Source organism: Dermacentor andersoni, chromosome 1, assembly GCF_023375885.2.
Source record: "Dermacentor andersoni chromosome 1, qqDerAnde1_hic_scaffold, whole genome shotgun sequence".
NCBI lineage: Eukaryota > Metazoa > Arthropoda > Arachnida > Ixodida > Ixodidae > Dermacentor > Dermacentor andersoni.
The window spans coordinates 195,394,745-195,415,571 of NC_092814.1; the positions used below are offsets into that span (position 1 = coordinate 195,394,745).

The following is a 20,827-nucleotide window of genomic DNA, read 5'->3' on the forward strand; positions in this document are numbered from 1 at the left end:
AAAATGTTGTGGCGTAACTCCGATGGACAGGACTGGACGTCCATTATCATCCCTTCGCGGGCTCTTCCAGGCGAGGGTGGCGGTGAGGCGACAGCTGCCAGACCGCGCTAACACCGAATGAGGCGGAGGCGATAGAGAGAGCGCCGACAACGAGATGGGATGACGGACGTCATCCCTCCGGGCGAATGGACTGTGAGCCCACTGTCGCCTTGCAGCCTTTCACTCTGTCGGGGCTCACCACTTGGTCCGCAGCCGATGCGCGACCAGCCGGCGCAGTTGTGCTCTCTTTGACGTTCTTCATTGTTGTGCCAGTAGCTGTAGCCGCAGTTTGGAGCATTTTGCATTTTTGAAGGAAGATAGGCCCGTGTTCTTTCAGGCTTAGTACTAATGTCTTGGTACTAATGTTAATCAGGTTTGTTCGATTTCATTTGTCTTACGGTCCAAATCAAAACGCAAGGAAAAAAAACAAGGCGTCAGGACGACTGTCAGGTATCTACTCGCGTCGGACGCCCCCCATCAGTGCCTCTTGCCGTCCCCGTACTCCCGCTACCCGTGACAGGAACGTGTTCTCGTTAAATGCGCGCGTGTGAGTTGCGACTCGCAACCGCCGGCAGCATTCAGGGCGCCCTCATGACTGCATGTCTACGCCGATATATTATTATGCATAAATCCAGGTGGGCAGATGTTAGGGATTCACTGGCCTCAGTGTGACACCTCACGTGGAGTGGCCTCTGCCGGCAAGACAGGTTTATGGGGCTGCACGCAAAGCCCTACACTCGGTCGCATAGAGCTGTCAAGTTGCGTTGAATGCCATCGCAATGGCACCTGGTGCTAGAACCACCTGCCCTTCGTTCCTCTTTTTGTTTCCGGACTACTGTAAGAACCGCGCACGGTAACGATCGCATAATTTTTTTTTTTCATACCGTGCCCTGGGCTTATTGGGCACATCTAACCGTTATCTCGAACGTACAGCGTAGCAGTGCGCTAAGCCCAACGCACTCAAGTGTTTGTGTCCGCTCCCGCTAAAACTCATAACAATCACGAGGTGGGGCGTATGCCAGAACAGTGACTCTGAGCAAGTTAGTGAAGAATCATGTCGAAAATTCAGCGCGGAAGCATAGAAAGACGTAAGGAAGATGACGATTAGATACGAGCACTGAGGTTTATTTCGGAAGCAGGCACAGTATAGGAAAAAAGTATGCAAAAAAAATCACTCCAAAGTACAACGTATCTACATGTCACCGGATCAAAAATGAGTCGACGTAACATATCATACATGGCGAAACGCATGAGTTATCTCGCGTCAAAAAATGAACAATTAAATAAATAAATATATAGATAAATTTGGGTGTTTTGCGTGCCAAAACCACAATGTGGTTATGGGGTACTCCGTAGAGGTACGACTCCGGATAAATTTTACCCATCTGGGATTCTTTAACGTGCACCCGATGCACCGTCCACGGGTGTTTTTGCATGTCACCTCTATCGCAATGCGGTCGGCACCAACGTTGGTCGGCACGGCCAAGGATTCGATCCCGCGCCCTCGGGCTTCGTAGCGCAATCATCCGCCATATATAGCCACTATACGCCACCAGGGGGGGTCATCTCGCCTCAATATCTTGGAAAAGCACATCGATACTGTTCCGACACGCGGAGGGACAAATTGACGAGGGCACACAGTGAGGTATATATTCTACTGTAGATAAAAAGAAAAGGAAAACCCCGCCGTTGCGTCTTACTGCCTATGCGTTGCAGCACGAGCTCGTGGGTTCGATCCTGGCTTCAGTGGCCGCATCCTCATCGGGGCGGAATGCAAGAGAGGCTGTGTACCACACATTGGGTGCATGCGTTCAAGAACCCTAGTTGTTCAAAATTAATCTGGAGTCCCGCACTCCGGCGTCTCAAATGATCCCTCGTGTGTAATTTCGGAACGTTAAACAGCATAATTCAATTAATTAAGGGGGCAAGGTGTGTTAGCCAGCCCTCCGAACCGCCTCATAAAAAAAAAAGCGCTGTCTTATATTCTAATGTATGCGGGATGACGTCCATGGCGCTTCGCCGTTTCTAATAACGATTTTCAATTCCTTTTAGAACTGTTGACAGACGTGGTCGGTTTCGCTACGATATTCTTCGCATATGCGCTTGCGCATTTTTCTCCGGTGTTATTAACCTCTGTTTCTGACATAAACATCCATTAGTTGACAATCAGCAAACGTACTGGGGTCTGCTTTCTTACGTCCTTGTCTGATTCTGTGCTGAAGTTTCGACATGAAGTTATATACTCACAGAATAAAATGACTGACATACACGCGTGACAAAAGTACCAATGTGCTCACGAGATAACGGCTTGAAAGATACGTAAGCTTAGGTGAGATGGGATCGAAAACAAAGCGCCACATGACATCGAAATCTGGCTGCGCTGGTGCGTTTCACCTAAACGAAAATTACCAAAACTGACGTGCTCGCGTAGACAAGTATGACATACTGGTATACAGTGGCTCGTGATCGAGGAAATGATAGCGCTCAGTGACATACATACCAGATGTCCTTGTGAAGTATATATATATATATATATACATATATATATATATATATATATATATATATATATATATATATATATATATATATATATTCAGAGGTTAACACCGATAAAACGCAGCGCAGGTAGTAGCTGTCTGTCCCATTCGTTTCGCGGCCATCGTGATGATCCAGCGTTCACACGCGAGGAGCTGTCAGACAGGGCCGAGTGAGAGGGATGGAGAGGGGGAGTACAGCCATAACAACCAGAGCACGAACTTGTCCGCGCGAATGTTCCAGCCACGAGAAATAGGAAAAAAAAAAGTGCATAACGGGAAGTTGCGGCGCAGTATAGTTTCCGCGTTTTTGAACGACTTGGGATGATGTCGGTTGAGGTATAGTGGGAGGGAGGAGGGGGGGTTGCGACGAAGGCGTTTCCAAGGTCAGCCGCTAATGGCAGCGGCTGTATACACGCCTTCCTGCTCGCATCACTTGGTCGTCTACGGTTGGAAACTTCAACACGCGCCTTCCACTCGCTCGACGAGCTTCATGGACCGCGGAAGAGGTCAAGTTTTTCTGAAAGTGCTCCGCTGCCGCCATGCATGCTTTCACTGCAGCACGCGAGGGGCACACACACACACACACACACACACACACACACACACACACACACACACACACACACACACACACACACACACACACACACACACACACACACTCCTCTCTTCCTTCTTCACAGTTGAGAAAAAGAAGAGCAGGAGGCTGGGGGTGGAGAGGAGCGGGGATAGGTGAGTGCTAGCGAGCATCCGAAGTGGCGTAACGATGCGGCGGAAACCGGCGACGGCGAGAGAGAACGGTCGCCTCGCAAGAGTTGCGCGGCGGTGCAAATGTAAGCAGCCGAGGAGAAGCGCGCGCGAAAAGCGCCGACCAGCCGTGGCACGGAAGAGATGCGCGCGCGCGCGATCCTTTTTATCCGCTCGCGGAAAGGGCTTTAATTGCCCCAGAGGAAGAAGAGCGGGGTCGGGCCGATTGGCGCAGCTTCCTGCTCGTCAACTTTTTTTTGCCGCGCAAACTGCTGCCGTCGGCCGCGCGTACACCCGAGACACGCGCCGCGCTATCTTCAGACCACCACCCTCTCCCCGCGAGCCATATAAAATATGTGTTTCTCTATTCTACACCCCCCTCCTCTCCTACCTGCATATCCAGCTTTGATGCCTCGGCGAGTAACTGAAGGAGAGTCGCTCTTTTCGTATCTGTATCGAGCTGCCAATTAGACGCGCTGCCCCTGTCACGCAACCGAATTCGCTGTCGCTGCCTTGCTCTCGAGCCGCTGGGCGAGCCTGCCTGTAGCGCTCTGAGCGTCTTCGCGGTACGTAGTGGAGATCTTTGCGCTGAAGTTTGAGCGAGAAAGAGAAGCGGGACTATCATTTGTTATTCTACTTTAATTATTTGGCGAGGCAGAAAGCGAGAATAACGTGCTGTCCGTTCTTCCCCATTCATTCAGCTCATTTCCGCCTGATCAACGAATTTGTCTTTTTTTTTTCCCCGCAACAAGAATGTCTACCGATACAGCAAGGCGATTCCTCTCACTCGATTCTTGCCACCGCTCACGACTAGGTGGTCCCGGGGATAATGTGGGCGGAGCGCTGCTCGGACCAATGACGATGCGCGAAAGGAAAATAATTTCAATAGAATCGCTACATTATGCCGACCCTGGGGCCATATTTTACAATGACCCAGATAATTTTCCCTTCGTTTGGCTCTTCTTCCGTTGCCTCGGACGCCACCGCGTCGCAATTATCGCCGAGGCATAACGGATGACATAACGCCGAGAATGGAAAATGAAACGGATTATTACAAAATGGCGCCCCATGGTTGCGTAGCCGCATTAGTGTTATTGCGGAGTGTGGAAACGCGCACTTTGGAAATTTGTGACCTGCAATTAAGGCTGAAATTAGGATAAATTGCTTGAACTATTTAGCATGTATGAGCGTTTGTACCGTACGTCCATTTTCTTCGTGTCGCGTCCTGTAGCTCACCCCCCTTCCCCTCCCACTGCAGTAATATGAAGTTCACCTTGCGACACTTTCGTTTTCTTCACTAACTGCAACACGAACAGTGTGAGTTTGGACGACTGCTCTCTTTTCGCACAAGAAGAAAATTGATCTACACTTGATAAAGATGATGATTTATTGGCATACCATTCGAAACGGGGTGGTGACAAATAGTCACTAGCCTGCTTGAGTTACTCGGGTATGCTATACATGCTTTTAATTATAGCCTTTTGTATAAATGTCCTTAATGTTCTTTTTTCTCTCTCTCTCTCTGAGACGCTGTAGCATTTGCTGTGTGAGTGCCCGGCTTTCTCGTCCGCGCGCGCGACCCTCGCGCAAGTCTACCGTGCGCAAAACCTGCCCTGTGCAACGGTCGACGATCTTCTGCACCCTTCGGGCTGCGTCTCGAGGCAGAAGCTCCTCTTCCGCGCGATCCTGGCCTTCGCCGAGAACGTCGCCCTTCCTGATCGGCTCTAACCCCGCCTCCCCACGCCTCCGGCGTTTCGGCCGCTGCTGCTGCTTCTCTCCCTCTCTCACCCCTCTTTTCACTCCCATTCCCCCCTGTGCAGTGCGGTTGAGGTGTCCTCTCCAGAGAGACAGTTACTGCACTGCACTTCGCCCTATATTTTCACGTCCGTTAAGAATCTCTCCTCAAAGCTTCTCTATCTACCATGTACCGATCCATGTGCCTGTAACGGATCTGGTCGTATCAATCTCTTCCCTGCCGCGAATACTACAAACGTATCTTGCTTATCTCGACTGCTGACCGGTTGATGCTGCCGTCCGCTTTAAATCCAAGCGCTTCTGGAAGGACGTGCACTCCCCCTAGCAGAAGCTCCTATACATCAGTCAGAGACGTAGCAAAGTAGCTATCGATTACTCACCGTTGCACTCGAGTGAGTAGGAAATTTATTGGTTTCGTAAACCATTAAACTTTGGTTCGCAAACGACCTGCGCACAGTGTCCGTGCAGCCTGATACCCGCGTCGTTTGATACCGGCATCACGGGCAAAAAGACTCGCGTTAACTGACCATTGAGAGCGCGGCAGCGTGTGTGGCGTCCAATTGACGTATCTTCGAAGTGGGCTAACTGCCTGTGGATCGGCATAGGAACTAGTCTATAATGGATCGTAGTCGAACAGTAGTCTTTGATCTATCCTGCTCATATTCTGTCCTGTTAAAGTGTGCCAGATACGTATGTCGATACAAATAAAGTGACAAGCAGCAGTCAAGTGGAGGTGCTGCGAGAGTCGGAGTCTTAGACTTCAGCGTGGACATGTTCAACGAGAATGAATGACGGAAAACGCACACGCAAAGAATGATTGCGCTGTGGCGAGATGCTCATTTCCCTTGGGCTGCCGCATCGGAGCGTGAAGCGCAAACGTTTGCCAATCTTTCCTGCGGATGTTTGCATGCGCATAACGACCGGCGATGCCGAAGGAGTCCACTCCCCGGAGGCAACGAGGGCGACACTCTTGAGCGGGCAGCGGCTAGCTGCGCGCATGCGTCTACGAAGCTTCCTCCTCTGTCTCGGGCTGCATGCTGGGACTCCGCGGCACTTAGTTGTCTGCAAGTGGGGACGGGAAGGTCTCATCTCCGTTGTTCTGGTGAATCGCGGCATCCCCGCAACAATGGGTGCGCCTTTCGAAAGCCCAGAGACAACAAACCCGTTCCAGGGCACACGCACACACATGGCCGCCGCCGGTCCGTTTATTTCTGCGAAAGAAGAAGGGCGACCGCCGTCGATTGCGAAAACGGCGCGCGAGGGTTTCGCAGTGACGACGACAGCGGCCGGCGGTGTCAACAGTGCGCGAGAAGTGTGCCACGCGGGTGGCCCAACGCAACCTAAACATCGCTTCCTGCCCTCCTTCCGCGCACGCGCGTTTAGCCTCCTCTCTCTCGTTGAGACGCACACCTTCAGTGTTTTTTGTGCAATCGCTGCATGCTCGACGCCTGCCATGCGCGCGCACAGCAAGGCGACACAGTGGCGCATCTGTTTTGCGAGCAAACCGCCTTCCCCGCGTCAAGAACATAATAAAAAAAAGCGTACGCGATTTTTTTTTTCTTTCTTTCCCGTTTGCCAGCCGACAACGATGTCTCAAGCTCCATTGTCATCTCACGCTCCGAGTCGCAGACCGTGCTGTCTTTTCTTCTGCGCCACCGAGCGATTTCTGGCTTGTCGCGCCTTTCGCCGCGGCCTCCCATGTTGACGCACGGGCCAAAACGTTGTGCACATGCCGAGCGGCCCCCATCGTGACAGTCACGGCCTCTCAAATACATACATTTCGTGAGTGATGCAATAAGACAAGTCAAAAGGGAGAATGTGTATCCGGCAGATTACGGCTATTACCTGCCGTGTCCACTTTCGGTGTCTCCACCCGGTTGCGTCAGTCTCACGATTTGCCCACTCTTCTCCCCCCCCCCCCCCCCTTTCTTTTTATTTTGTATGCTGCTCGCGAAAACGTCTCAAGTAGGAAGAAAAAGAACATCGCTGCCTGCTCTGCGTCGGCGTCTAGGCTGAAATCTGCCGCAGAGTGTAGAGCAGGAATTCGAGAAGAAATAATTATGGCCGCCTCGGTGGCCGCGCTTGCGGCAGCTGTGACTATAGCGGGCGAAGATTTCGGTGAACATTCCCGGGCACGAGACAGATGCAATATCCAACGCCTTCCAACAAGATCAATCAGCTTCCCGTGTGCGTTTGGCTTCCTCACTTGATTTCCCATGCTTTTGCCTTGTGTTGTAGCCGTTCTACGAGTAAAATGGTGAAAATAGTTTTGGTCGTGAACTCCAAAGTCTAGAGTTTAGCAAGGGCAGAATTTCCGCGTTCCAGAAGAAACAAGCTGGATTCCAGAGCTCGTACTCCTGGAAGTCGTTTCAGAGTTCAGTGCCCTATTATACTGACTTTTACTTTCCAGGTATAATTTCTTCCACACAGATTTACAACAAAGTGATGCCATGAGAGACATGATTCATCGCAGACCAAAAAGAAAACAAGAAAAGGAAAAGAATATTATCAGCTTAGTTGCGCTTCTGCCTTTCACTTTCGCATTTCTTCACGCACAAATAATTAATTATCCATGCTGCAGAAAAAAATGAAAAAAAAAAATGAAGGCAGTATATGCTGAGCAGAGAAGTAAAATCATGAGTGTTGATATAATTTCATCTGCATGGCCGTTGCTCTGCTAAGCGCGAGGTTGTGGACGAACTCCCGTGTGCCGTGCACTGGGTGCACGTCAAAGAATCCCAGGTGGTCAAAATTCATCCGGAGTCCCGCACTACTGCGTGCCTCATAATCAGATAGTGGTTTTTGCACGTACAACGCCAGAATTTAATTTTTAAATATTTTCCGCTGGTTTTAATCCAGCGGTCTCTCTCCATCTAGAAGTGATCACGTACTCGCGTCAGCGATTGGTCTACGCGGCCACGCCTAGTGATCGCTTAGTCTCGATTACGCTGCGTTTTGCGCTGTGTTTGCAGCTACGCTTTCCTCGAACGAGAAGCCCCGCATCATTTCTTACGCGCAAACAACAAGCGACGCGCTTAAGTTCGCAACCAGCCACGCGCCCCGACGATCTATCGTCTTCCTCCGTCTGCTCGAGGGGAACGCGCGTGCCACTCATCGAGAAAAAGTAAGTCGGCCCGCACGCACGTATTCGGTCAAAAAAGCGAGGCCGAGCTTCCTCCTCAATCGCTCGCCAGGCTCATAGGTCGTCTTCTTCGTAGATCTGCGTTACCTGCGTCAGCTCTGCAGCATTTGCATACGAGTAGCGCCGTTTCCTTCCCGAGCTGTGCTGCCGCCCCCCGTCCCCCTTCTTTCAAATTTCGGCCCTTCTCTGGCGCTTCTCCGAAGTAGCACGAAGCGAAGGATTCCTGTTTCTTATTTTTCTCGTGCCACCGCGCAAGCAGGCCTTCCACCACCCCCCCTTCCAACCTCCCTTGTCATTCCTTCGGGCGATCGCCGCATGAACTCTGGAGGTTGTTGCGGGCGTGGGGTTGACTGCCGCCGCGCGCCCCTCGGGGGCGCGAGCTCGCGGGAGCGACCGCGCTCCACGCTACACGCCGAGGTCAAGCCGAGCACGCGGGGTCCTCCTGCTCAGGGCGCTGCTGAGACGCTCCCTCTTTGGTCACCCGTTAACACAGTTTTCTTACGCGCGCGCGATGGGGGCCCGGTTCTGGTTGCGCGGGAAGGTCCCGGCGGAGCGGGTAGTAGTGACCCGCCATGCGAGCGGGTCAACGACGGCTGACCTTGCTGCGGCGGCCCTAGCGCGCGCGCTTTGACGCCCGGACAAGGGGAGCGCCGTGTTCGGCGTCTTTCGCGGACGTGACCGCGAAAACGGGGCCGCGCGTCCGAAGAAGAGCACCGCGCGGGGGGGCTCTCCCCTCTCGTCTTGTCACGCGCGCCGTTCAATACCGTGCTCGGCTGCCGTGCTCATTTGCGTGTCGCCATTGTGGCCGCGTGTGCACCAACACACGCCATTTCCGGACCTCGCCCCCTCCCTCTTCCCCAAAAGCGTGCGGCCACAACAAAGACGGGCCTCTTAATTCCCTCTCTATCTTCCTCTTCCGGAGTTCTTGTTACGCGCGCGGTAATTGTAGTAAGTAGTTGCGTAACGGTGCGGCGTTTTCGGGCACCGCTTCCCCCTTCTGCACTCGGCCAGGTGCTCTCATGCCCCAGACACTTTTAATTACAAAATCGTAGCGAGCGTTCCAGCCAAAGGCCAGCCATCGCTTACGCCCATTACGCAAGGCATCCTGTGGTCTGTAGGAGGATAAGCGTTTGTGGTGTGCATACCGTACGACTGATAGACATAGCCGAAATTAAGAAACGGAATGTAATGGGGGGTTGGGGTTTAATGATTTTTTATCCTCACTCCCCTCTCCCACTCTGGCTATTATTATTGCTTTGAAAGTTTCCAGTAGTAAATAGGGGCCACTGCTCTCACTTGATTCGCTCTCTCGCGTATTCATTTTCCCGAGAATAAACGGAGACGAGTGGACCCCCTTCGTTTCCGATAATCAGCATTAAAGGCCAAGGGCTGCTGATCTTTCAGTGCCTTCTTAAACCGAGAACGGCTAACTGAAAAAAGCTGTCGTAAGTACCCTATGTGACATATGCCTGATGTGACGTCTAGTTCAGTATACGCAGGGGCAAAATGTTGCTATCACAACAATGCGCGACGTGCGGTCTTGCGTACGAAGTTCATTGATATTCCAATTGCCCTGTAGAGCCACTCAATTTCTTGTGGGCCTGAAGGCGGCCCTGGAAATTTACCCACGTTGTCAGCATTCTATAGCATATAATACCAGGACACGCACTAAACAAGGCAAAATGTATACCAGTGTGCGGTCCAAGTGAGCGGAAACACACGACGGCCACAGCTTCCGGATAGGCGTGCAGTTGACTTATGTTATAATTGCGAATAGGCTTATAGTCAACGTGCGCTACCGAAGAATACACAACTTATTCCTCGTTAGAGAGAGCGAAATCAATGCAGCGCAGAGTTAAGGTCCTAGGCCCGTATTCAGAAAAAGCTCTTAAGCTATAATCGTTCTTAAAAGCAATTTCTAGCTAATCGTGATGCTGGACATATTATCGAAGGGGGCCAGCCAACACCAAAGAACACTTACGAACGAAAAGCTTTGTGAATTCGACTCTTTGTCTTCTTTGCCCGCAGAGTTAACTCTGAGACGTTCTCCACATGCACGCGATGTAGCACAGTCGTGCAACGTCAATGTAAGTGTTGTTGTCTTATTTTCAACACGTACACAATATAAGGGCATCCCTGTATGTTTCAACACCAGTACTCATTTTACGAACGAGGTCTGCCGAAGTCGCCTGACGATGTATCACTTCTCAATAGTTACAGTGAATAGTTATGCGAAGTAACCAAGTACTGCGGCATCAGAAGGACGCGGTAACCACTAAACGACGCAAAAAACAAACAGCGTGGCAACTTCTTAGTGGTTTTTAGCCATTTCGTTGCCTTCCGTGGTGGCAAAAGTGGCAACAGCGAACTCATCTGTGCATTTTCTTTAGTGTCTGTGAATTTTCTCGTGACTCTTGGGAACGTCCGTGGTCAAGAAAGAAATGAACATAGCTATTACGTACGTATGTTTATCTGCGGCTTCTGAAATTCGTGCAGGACAAGGAAGCCCAAGGACAAGAAAAAAGTTGAGCTAAATAGTTCAAGATTCGGTCTCAGAAATACTGCAAGCATAGATTTCCAGAACCGCGTGCCTGCTCGTTGCGAGATGTGTACAGTGGGTTATCGTACATTGACGCAGTCCGCATTGTACTGAAAGTGCGCCGCGAATTCGGCAAGTTTGCAAACTTTCTTTTGTTCTCACTCGGATTACTAGAACTTGTCTTGGGGGCTCTCTTCGTGTGCCGCCTTGTGTGGCGCTGGCTCCACGTTCTACTGTGCAGTTCGCCTTATTCTGGACATATTCGCGAAAAAATGTTCATAAACTGCGTATTTCAAAGTAGTTTCTGTTGCACACATTATCCACCCTTCGAGTAATGGTGTCCTAATTAAACGCATGACTTAACTTTTAAGCAGAAAAATACAGAATTTGAAAGGATTGTGAAAGCATATTTAGAGCCCTGTCCAGAAAATTAGTTCCAGTTGTATTTACTGTCTTCGGAAGGCAACAAAAAGCAAAACTCTCAGGAGCAAGCATGATGTGTGTTAATTTCTACGATAATGCTAGAAAGGCCTGGCGAAACCGCGCAGTCCCGCAGAGGTCTTCATGCAAACACGCGATATTCGACAAATTAGAGCTATCCGTCCAAACATTGCTGCAACGCATCGCGGGCAAATGCCACACCACGCCTACATCATATCTCAACGAATCTTTGTTCCGAAGAACTCGTCACTTCAAGATGGTCCCGATGTCTCGCCAGGACAGACTACTTCCGCGATAGAGCATTTCAATCACACCTTTACGGTAAGGCTGCTGAAACTAATCTGTCCTTACAATCTTAGTATAGATATGTCGGCACTCTTTCCAAGCGAACTTCCTCGCAAACCGCGCGCGCAGGAAAGCGCTCACAAGGCACGTGCGACAATGCTTTGGAGTCCGAGGCAGCACGGAACGCCGACGAAAAGGGCCAGGATCCGTTTACGAGTGCTACACGACATACTGACAGGACAACCCCTGACCGAGGCGTCGTCAGGAGTAGTTGTGTCAGCACGGTGCTCGCGAGCACGCCAGAGGATCGCCGCACTGTATTACACCGCACATGGACCGCGGAATCGGCGACTCACCAGTGCGCATGGCCTCGACGTCCGTCGATAGCAGCAGCTCGTCGGCGCGCAGTTTTCTCCACTGGAGACAGGACGATGCGGGATCCTTTCGCCGCGACAACGGGGAAGGGGCACCGGCAGTCCTGCTGCCGGCCGGCTTCCTGGTCTCGAAGCGACAGCCCGCAGGTCACGCGGGCGGCCGCCGCACTCGGCAGCCGTCGTCGTCCCGCGCGGAAGCTGTCACAACACGGCAGAGCAAACGGGCGAGTTCGAGACGGCGCGAGCACGCGGAGCTCACTGGCACTTCTCTCGGGCGGACGCAAATCATCGAGCGGCGCAGGTGCCGAGGGCAGCGGCGAGGAGGGCAGGACTCCTCGGAAGGAAGGGAACCGAAACTAGCCGGGCAACCCTTCTTCCCCCCCACCGCCTGTTTCTTCCTCTCGGAGGCGAGCGCGATTGCGGGGCGCGCATACAAACACACGCAAACTTTGCGAGCGTGCAACAGTTGCGATGTGCCAGGTCGCGTAACGCAAACAGCGAGCGACCGGCAACACCGACGGTGGGTGACGTCGCATGTAAATGCGGGCTCCGAGATCCCCGAGCGTCTGACCGCGACAGCGGTCGCCGCCTCTTGAAGATGGCAGGCTCTTCTTACGAGGCGACTACCGCGCGACCCATTGCGGAGCCTGGTGCGCGTATGTAGCTACTTGGCCCATCATATAAGATTTCGCTCACGTCGTGAGGAGGAGCCGCGTCACTCGGGGAGCACTGCGAAACAGCGCTTTGGTGGGGCTGTGAAGAAGTAAAAAAAAAAAAAATGGCGCTCTCTGTTTTTTGGTCACCATCGTGCAGCTATTTCCCAGAATTCCTTTGCGATTCTGCCCAGCAGCAGCCTGTTGCCTGCCATTGCAACCGTAAAGGCTGCTTTTTGAATGCTGGTACTCTCGAGCACCTCAGACTTGACTGTCACAAGCAAGCTAAATACGATGAAAATACATAGCGAACGGATATCGAAGCGTTTTTCTTTCAACAGCTACACCTATTTTAACGCATTCCATTCATTGCAGATACCCAAAGAATCTCAAAAACGATCGTAAACTGGGAACCATTCTCAGGGCCACGCGTGCTCAGTGACAAAAGAGAAGTGATCGTTCCACGTTTTTTTTTAAGGTACACAAAGAGAGGTTTTTTACTATCACCATTACCAGTTGTATAAAAATTAGAGAAAGAGAGATGGAGATAGCGCTACGTACATACGGAGAAACCGTCATTAACCAGTAGCCATAAGCCGAGCGTCAGGCAGAAAACCCATCTACTACTACTAGCAGTAGTCATTAGCGTATTGCGCTCACCCTTTCGAATAGTGCAACAGCATATACGTACTTTCATATGGCTCACATGTCCCATAGTGCACACTTGAAGATTCAGGAAATCTAACTTGGTTTAGTGAGCACTGAGCTGTTCTGTGAATTTCACAATTCGAAACGTGACCGTACCAGTTTAATTAATTAATTTATTTGTTTGTTTGTTTGTTTGTTTGTTTGTTTGTTTGTTTGTTTGTCTGTTTGTTTGTTTGTTTGTTTGTTTGTTTGTTTGTTTGTTTGTTTGTTTGTTTGTTTGTTTTGACTCGCTGGCTGGTTTCAGCCTGTACCGAACATGCTGCCTTTCGAATTGCAACAGGAAGCAAGTATCCAACTGATCATTAATAACCGCACAACTATTCCGACGTTTTCGACTTTCGTGTTTCCGACGCGACAAAAACAAAGTTAAAGGCAAGCTTATTTTTCTTCTTGTTTCCGAGATGAGCTATCCGCACCTGGATGCTGTCACAGTGCTCCAGTAATAGAACAAACGAACGAAAGAAAGAAAGAAAGAAAGAAAGAAAGAAAGAAAGAAAGAAAGAGTTCGCTTGACCGTTCTAGCCAATTAAAATCACAAAGTACTACTATACATTGCACGTGCACACAGTTTCTTAGTTTTCTTGCAGTTCGCCACAACGGTTAATTATTGGTGGATTTGCTGCTCACGGTGCCACACAACATCAGGTATTAAAACTGTGACGTCCCGCTAAACTTCCAGATATTGCTATAATATAGAAACTAGAGAAAGTGGGACCGAATTGACGAAGATTTTTATTCGTAAGTTCTCTTTGCCGTTGGCTGGCCGCGTTGCCTAATGATATGTCCAGCATCATGATTGGCTTAAATTTGCTCTTGAGAACAATTCTAGCTTAATCGCTAGAACCACAGACGACGTCAGATTCAATTTAAAGCTCTGGTTCAGATGCTAAATGGAATCATAGCGGTTATGTCCTGCTCTCCGGAAACTTGACATATGACGATATACCCTCCGCAACGGCACTGACTCGCGGTGACATACGTATGTTGCGTACATAATCTGGTAATACCACTTCGCGATTCGGTAGAGTCAATGTGTTTTTTAAGTCAAATAGGATCCCCAGACATTCGCCCGTTAGCGTGTATTATTCGAAATACGTTTCTAAATTATATTCGCAGCTAGCTGCTGTTCGATTCGAGGACGAAATCAAATAGAATATTCAATTCGTTATTTCTATATTTTTTTTTCAGTATGAGCTCACCCCTTATTGTTTATACAATACTGTTCGCACGTGGGTACATTTCCCCGAATAAATGAACATGTAAGTGATAACCACTATAGCTTCCATATTAGCCAAGGCAGAGCAAAGCACGCAGTTGCGCTACCATGGGAGGGACAAGCCATGTGCGTTGCCGTATTACTGGAGCATTCCTCAAGCGGCGCTCTGGGCGACGCACCCAGATGTATTAGAAACCTTCAGGTAGTTAATATTGAACTTTTCTTAACGCGCCGGTGATCGAACACGCGAAGTGTTTACGGAAACAGCGAATGTGTTTCACCCAGGTTTAGTTTGTTGTTGTTCAGATACGCTGCCTTCAACGAACATTGTTGGTCAACGAACATTGGCCATAAGACCAGTCAAAAATTCGAATTCTGAAAGATGACATGCGCGCGCACAAAACCAAATGCACGTAGTGGGTACAAAAACGCAGACCCAAGGCTAATAACAAGTGTTGTTAAATCTTGCTCCATAGGAGTCCAGGAGCACATGCATACCACGCAGGCGGTGCTTCCTGCGCTAACTTAAAAAAAAATTCGGCAAAGACATTGAAGATTGCTTACGTGTGGGAATGCAAAAACATTATACTGTTTATAGACCTCGGAACGTCATGAACGCGCTCACTTTATACCCTCATGACGTAGCGCCACCTCCTCCCCATTGGCTTCGCCATCGCGGGCCCAATGACGCACCTTCTATAGACCACACCTTTGGTCAGCCAGATGGGTGCGACGTGACGTTGCAATGACGCACGCACTAGGCACACCTTTATAGTCGGCCAGAAGCGTGCACCCGCCGTGGCTTCGTGGAAGCGCGCTCGTCTCGCACCCCGGGCTCGATTCCCACCTCGACCGAAATGTACCAAATTTTCTTTTCACAGCCGTTGATTTAGCTTGTTTACGGGAATCTCTCTGAGAAACTTCATTTCGAGCATTTTTGACGTACTTATACTCTTTGCGCCATCGGCCATTTCGGTATTATGTTTCGGTCGCGCCGACGCTGACGGATTTTCGCGTAATGTGGCATATAATGCTTTCGCATTAAGAAACGAACTTAAAGGAGAAAGCTAATAATTATTTTAAAAAACGCACCGCAGCTTGAAGCTCAAGTACTGACGCAAGCATACGCTATAGAGCCACCTTCGGAGTCCGTAAGACCAACAGGGGCTCCAGATTATTGGGAGAACATAATGCAACGCACTACAATGCGCAACATCGTATGTTGAGCGCAATGACCAGTTTAACTGGTAAAATTTGTAGTGCAGGCAACATTCAGGCCGATCCGCGGTAAAGGGACGCATGGCGTTGCCTGATTCATATTGTCGTATACGGTTGTCTTAGGTATAGCGATGCCGACTGTAGCAATGCGAGTTTCTTTTTTTTTTTTCCAACCAAGGAACCCGTCTTCAATTTGACAGCTCGCGCAGAAAGGCTGTCAACGCGCGCGCCAGCGTCGCATTGCCGCGCCGGACGTGGCGGCTCGCAACGACCAGCCCGTTCACCGGAGCCGTCCCCGCCGAGCCGCTCCCTATATCGGCCCATCATCGGCCAAGGCTGCACGCGTTCGGGGTCCTGCAGTTCCACCTCGCGCTTCAAATCACGTGTCCCCATCTTGGCCACATATTTCGGGGCCGTGCGTCGCTCCTATTCTTGTTTCTCCCGTGGCAGGCACGGCTCGCGGCGCGATCCGATCCTGGCGTGACCAAAGCGTCACGATTGGCAGGGTATTCGCGAGCCGGCAGTGCGCACGACACGCCCCATCATCGTTAGCGTCGGCGATGGCGCTGTTTTTCGATCGCGTCTGCTATTGCCACTTCCACTGTTTTTCGCGTGTATTTACTTTTTTGTGTCGTTTCTGACGCCGAGCTGATGCTGCTGCGAAAGAGAACGCCTGAGCGTGATGCACGTGCAGAAGAGCTGTCAAAAGCAGTTGCGCACCGCACGGAATATTAATTGAGGAGTCTTTCGACGCACCACAATGTGTTCGCTATCGTGGCTGTTCCGAGTACATTAAACGGCCGCGCTACTCAGCGCACTTTCAACACGGAGCCGAATTTCTCTGCGGTGAATCGCTCTGTCAAGATGACACGAACATAACGTTGGTTGTGATGCCTTCCTTAGTTCCGAAATGCGTTACTCGGCTACGGCGGGGCTACGTTTACGGGCACTAGCGCGAGTTGGGGTATGGCATGGCTTTTGGCACGAACATTAAAACAGAAGGCGAAGAGAAGATTGAAGGCCCTACAGCTTCATCCGCTCTGAACTGTGCCGAGAAAGGCACAGTTCAGGGCGAGAAAGGATAGGTTGATAGAGTTTGTCTGAGAAGAATAAATACGAGAAGGAAGGAAAATGTGGAGAAGGAAAGGCAGGGAGGTTAACCAGTTTAGCTGCAGGGGCAGGCCAGAAGTTGAATTTCGGATTCCTGAAGCATGCAATTTACAGCCGCATTAGAGGAGTGTGGGAAGCAAGAAGCTGTGTGGCGAACAGATAGATAGATAGATAGATAGATAGATAGATAGATAGATAGATAGATAGATAGATAGATAGATAGATAGATAGATAGATAGATAGATAGATAGATAGATAGATAGATAGATAGATAGATAGATAGATAGATAGATAGATAGATAGATAGATAGATAGATAGATAGATAGATAGATAGATAGATAGATAGATAGATAGATAGATAGATAGATAGATAGATAGATAGATAGATAGATAGATAGATAGATAGATAGATAGATAGATAGATAGATAGATAGATAGATAGATAGATAGATAGATAGATAGATAGATAGATAGATAGATAGATAGATAGATAGATAGATAGATAGATGCAGACAAACGCAGGCAAGCAGACAGACAGACGCCGGCAGGCAGGCAGGAAGGCAGGCAAATCCTAACCTTATACAAAACTTGTTCTCGCAATTCTGATGTAGCTTTATCCTGAATTTTAGTTCTTCAGTAACTCTTCGGAATCTCGTACGTTCTATTTCACGAATATTAGGGTATTTCGTTCTCCATGCTTGTATTCATATTCATTTATAGCGTATTGTCCGAGCACCACGCAGGGTGGCTTGACAAAAAGCAATTCGTAAGATAAACATTACACAAAAGTAGAAGTAGTCAAGATATGGTTAAGCACTAGAGGTTGATCATCACTAAAGACAGAACAAAATTACTGCGGCAACGAATGAGACTCAAGTACACTATACTTGAGTCTAAATATTAAGTAAGTTTGGCGCTGCTAATGTTAAATTTGCGGGAATGAAGCAAGTACTGGAATTTTGGCCTATTACTATTGCTGTTCGGTATTGTGTTGTTTTTGGTTATTATGAGTGTCAATGGTCACCAACAACAGCACTATACTTATTAACAAGTATACAGGGTGTTCTTTTTTTTTTTTTAGTTGCACCAAACTTTTAGGAATTGGCAGATAACACAATTTCGACCCTGAACGTAAATTACTCGATGAGGTGGCCATTACGTGTACAAGAAATCAGAATGCTGAATTGAATGAATAACATAATTACTCTAATTAACTTTTTTGTTATTTACTCTACGGCACATATTTCAAAATACGAATTGTAGCGAGTGAGTATGCAATGCGTATCCACTTTAGAACAAATTCTCAGGACTACACCAGTTTCGAGATATTAATTTTCAAAGTGTCCGGCTAAATGCGTTGGCGTTCCAGTTACATTTGTGCTTCAATGCGTAAAGCAGATTTTTTCTTTAAAAAGTAAGGAGAACAAAAGTTCATTTTTACCGCAAGGTTGACGGAGCGTATCTCTAAACTGGTGTCATCATAGGCGGGAAGTCTTAATTTTTGCGGGTAGGAGGAAGGGAGGGGGGGGGGGGGGGTGACCAGCTTTCCGAACCAGATATATATAGGATAAAATTGTAGAGCAACATGAAAAACACCCGCTACAGCTTACTGTTACTCAATACGTGCTACATAAGAGTGTTTTTCTGAGCGTGAAAGAAGCCCGCAAATACACGCAACATTACCGCGCGACTGGCTGCTCGAGACACCTTATAAAGAAGAAAAAATTGAGACTGGTCCAGCAAGTGACAAAATAGCGTTCCGCTTAGAATATATATACATATTCCAAGCGGAACGCAATTATATATATTCCAAGCAGATCGCAATTTTGTCACTTGCTGGACCTGTCTCACTTTTTTCTTCGTTATAAAGTGTCTCGAGCAGCCAGTCACGCGGTAATTTTGCGCCTATTTGCGGGCTTCTTTCAAGCTCGGAAGAAAACCATTTATGTAGCACGTATTGAGCAACAGAAAGCCGTATCGGGAGTTTTTCATGTCGCTCTACAAATTTCTCATTGACACTTTTCATCTAATTATAATATTTGAGAAAGTGATTATTAATTAATACTAATTATCTAATTAGGCTGAATGAAAAATAATCTAATTATCTCCAAGCGACTGCGAACAACATTACCTCGGTTCTGTCCAGCTACGTGGCATTTGCATATTTTTATTGTTTGGCTCAATTTATGTGGGACACCCTGTATACAAGGCCACATAGTAGGAGTCAGTTCACTTTCACAGCCTGAGTCCTCTCGCACCACAATCTGGCGTCTCCCGGTGGTGTAGTCTATCTATCTATCTATCTATCTATCTATCTATCTATCTATCTATCTATCTATCTATCTATCTATCTATCTATCTATCTATCTATCTATCTATCTATCTATCTATCTATCTATCTATCTATCTATCTATCTATCTCTCTATCTATCTATCTATTTTCTTCTGTGAGTCCGAGTAAGAACGCTGCTGCGCATGGCTCCTGTTGATTCTGATTTCGGGTGAATCCGGCTTGGCCTCATTTCGGTTACTCAGTAAATTATACAGGATCTCCCAATTATTATGCACCAAGGTATATATATATATATATATATATATATATATATATATATATATATATATATATATATATATATATATATATATATATATATATATATATATATATATATATATATATATATAAGGAGGGCAGGGATCTTAACCAGTCAAGAGTCCGTTTGCCTACCCTACGTTGGGGGAAGGGAGTAAGGGAATAGAAAGAAGGGAGAGAAAGAAAGAGATGGGGGCAGAGATACGTGCACGAACAGCAATACAGTCAAAGGCGCAAAAGACCAAGACTTAAAAAAGAGCAATCGCGTTACTGGAAGTAAACCTAGTGCATACTGTTTCCAGTACACGGGAGTAGCTGCCAGTAATATTTTCGTTACTGAGATTTAATTAGGTAATTATGGTTATTTATCTAACTCGAGAAGTACTGTCGTAATTATCGCATTGTCAATGAGGCACTTGTAAGCAACCCCAAATGACATCTAACTGCGGTGCTTTCAGTGACGTACTCATCATCATCATCATCAGCCTGATTACGCCCACTGCAGGGCAAAGGCCTCTCCCATACTTCTCCAACTACCCCGGTCATGTACTAATTGTGGCCATGTTGACCCTCCAAACTTCCTAATCTCATCTGCCCACCTAACTTTCTGTCGCCCCCTGCTACGCTTCCCTTCCCTCGGAATCCAGTCCGTAACCCTTAATGACCATCGGTTATCTTCCCTCCTCATTACATGTCCTGCCCATGCCCATTTCTTTTTCTTGATTTCAACTAAGATGTCATTAACGCTCGTTTGTTCCCTCACCCAATCTGCTCTTTTCTTATCCCTTAACGTTACACCTATCATTTTTCTTTCCATAGCTCGTTGCGTCGTCCTCAATTTAAGTAGAACCCTTTTCGTAAGCCTCCAGGTTTCTGCCCCGTACGTGAGTACTGGTAAGACACAGCTGTTATACACTTTTCTCTTGAGGGATAATGGCAACCTGCTGTTCATGATCTGCGAATGCCTGCCAAACGCACCCCAGCCCATTCTTATTCTTCTGATTATTTCACTCTCATGATCTGGATCAGCAGTCACTACCTGTCCTAAGTAGATGTATTCTCTTACCACTTCCAGTGCCTCGCTACCTATCGTAAACTGCTGTTCCCTTCCGAGACTGTTAAACATTACTTTAGTTTTCTGCAGATTCATTTTTAGTCCCACCCTTCTGCTCTGCCTCTCCAGATCAGTGAGCATGCATTGCAGTGGGTCCCCTGAGTTACTAAGCAAGGCAATATCATCAGCGAAGCGCAAGTTACTAAGGTATTCTCCATTTACTCTTATCCCCAATTCTTCCCAATCCAGGTCTCTGAATACCTCCTGTAAACACGCTGTGAATAGCATTGGAGAGATCGTATCTCCCTGCCTGACGCCTTTCTTTATTGGGATTTTGTTGCTTTCTTTATGGAGGAGTACAGTGGCTGTGGAGCCGCTATAGATATCTTTCAGTATTTTTACATACGGCTCG

At 48.3% G+C, this 20,827-nt stretch overlaps 1 protein-coding gene across 1 annotated transcript in view; it reads right to left on the minus strand.

Moving 5' to 3' along the window:
* Window positions 1-12,191, minus strand: part of LOC126546956 (calpain-9-like) — a 127,759-nt gene extending 115,568 nt beyond the window's left edge. Inside the window, exon 1 of the mRNA XM_050194684.3 lies at window positions 11,845-12,191. The gene's annotated coding sequence lies outside the window, so the exon portion shown is untranslated. The remainder of the gene's footprint in view (window positions 1-11,844) is intronic.
* Between the last annotated feature and the right edge of the window lie 8,636 nt (window positions 12,192-20,827).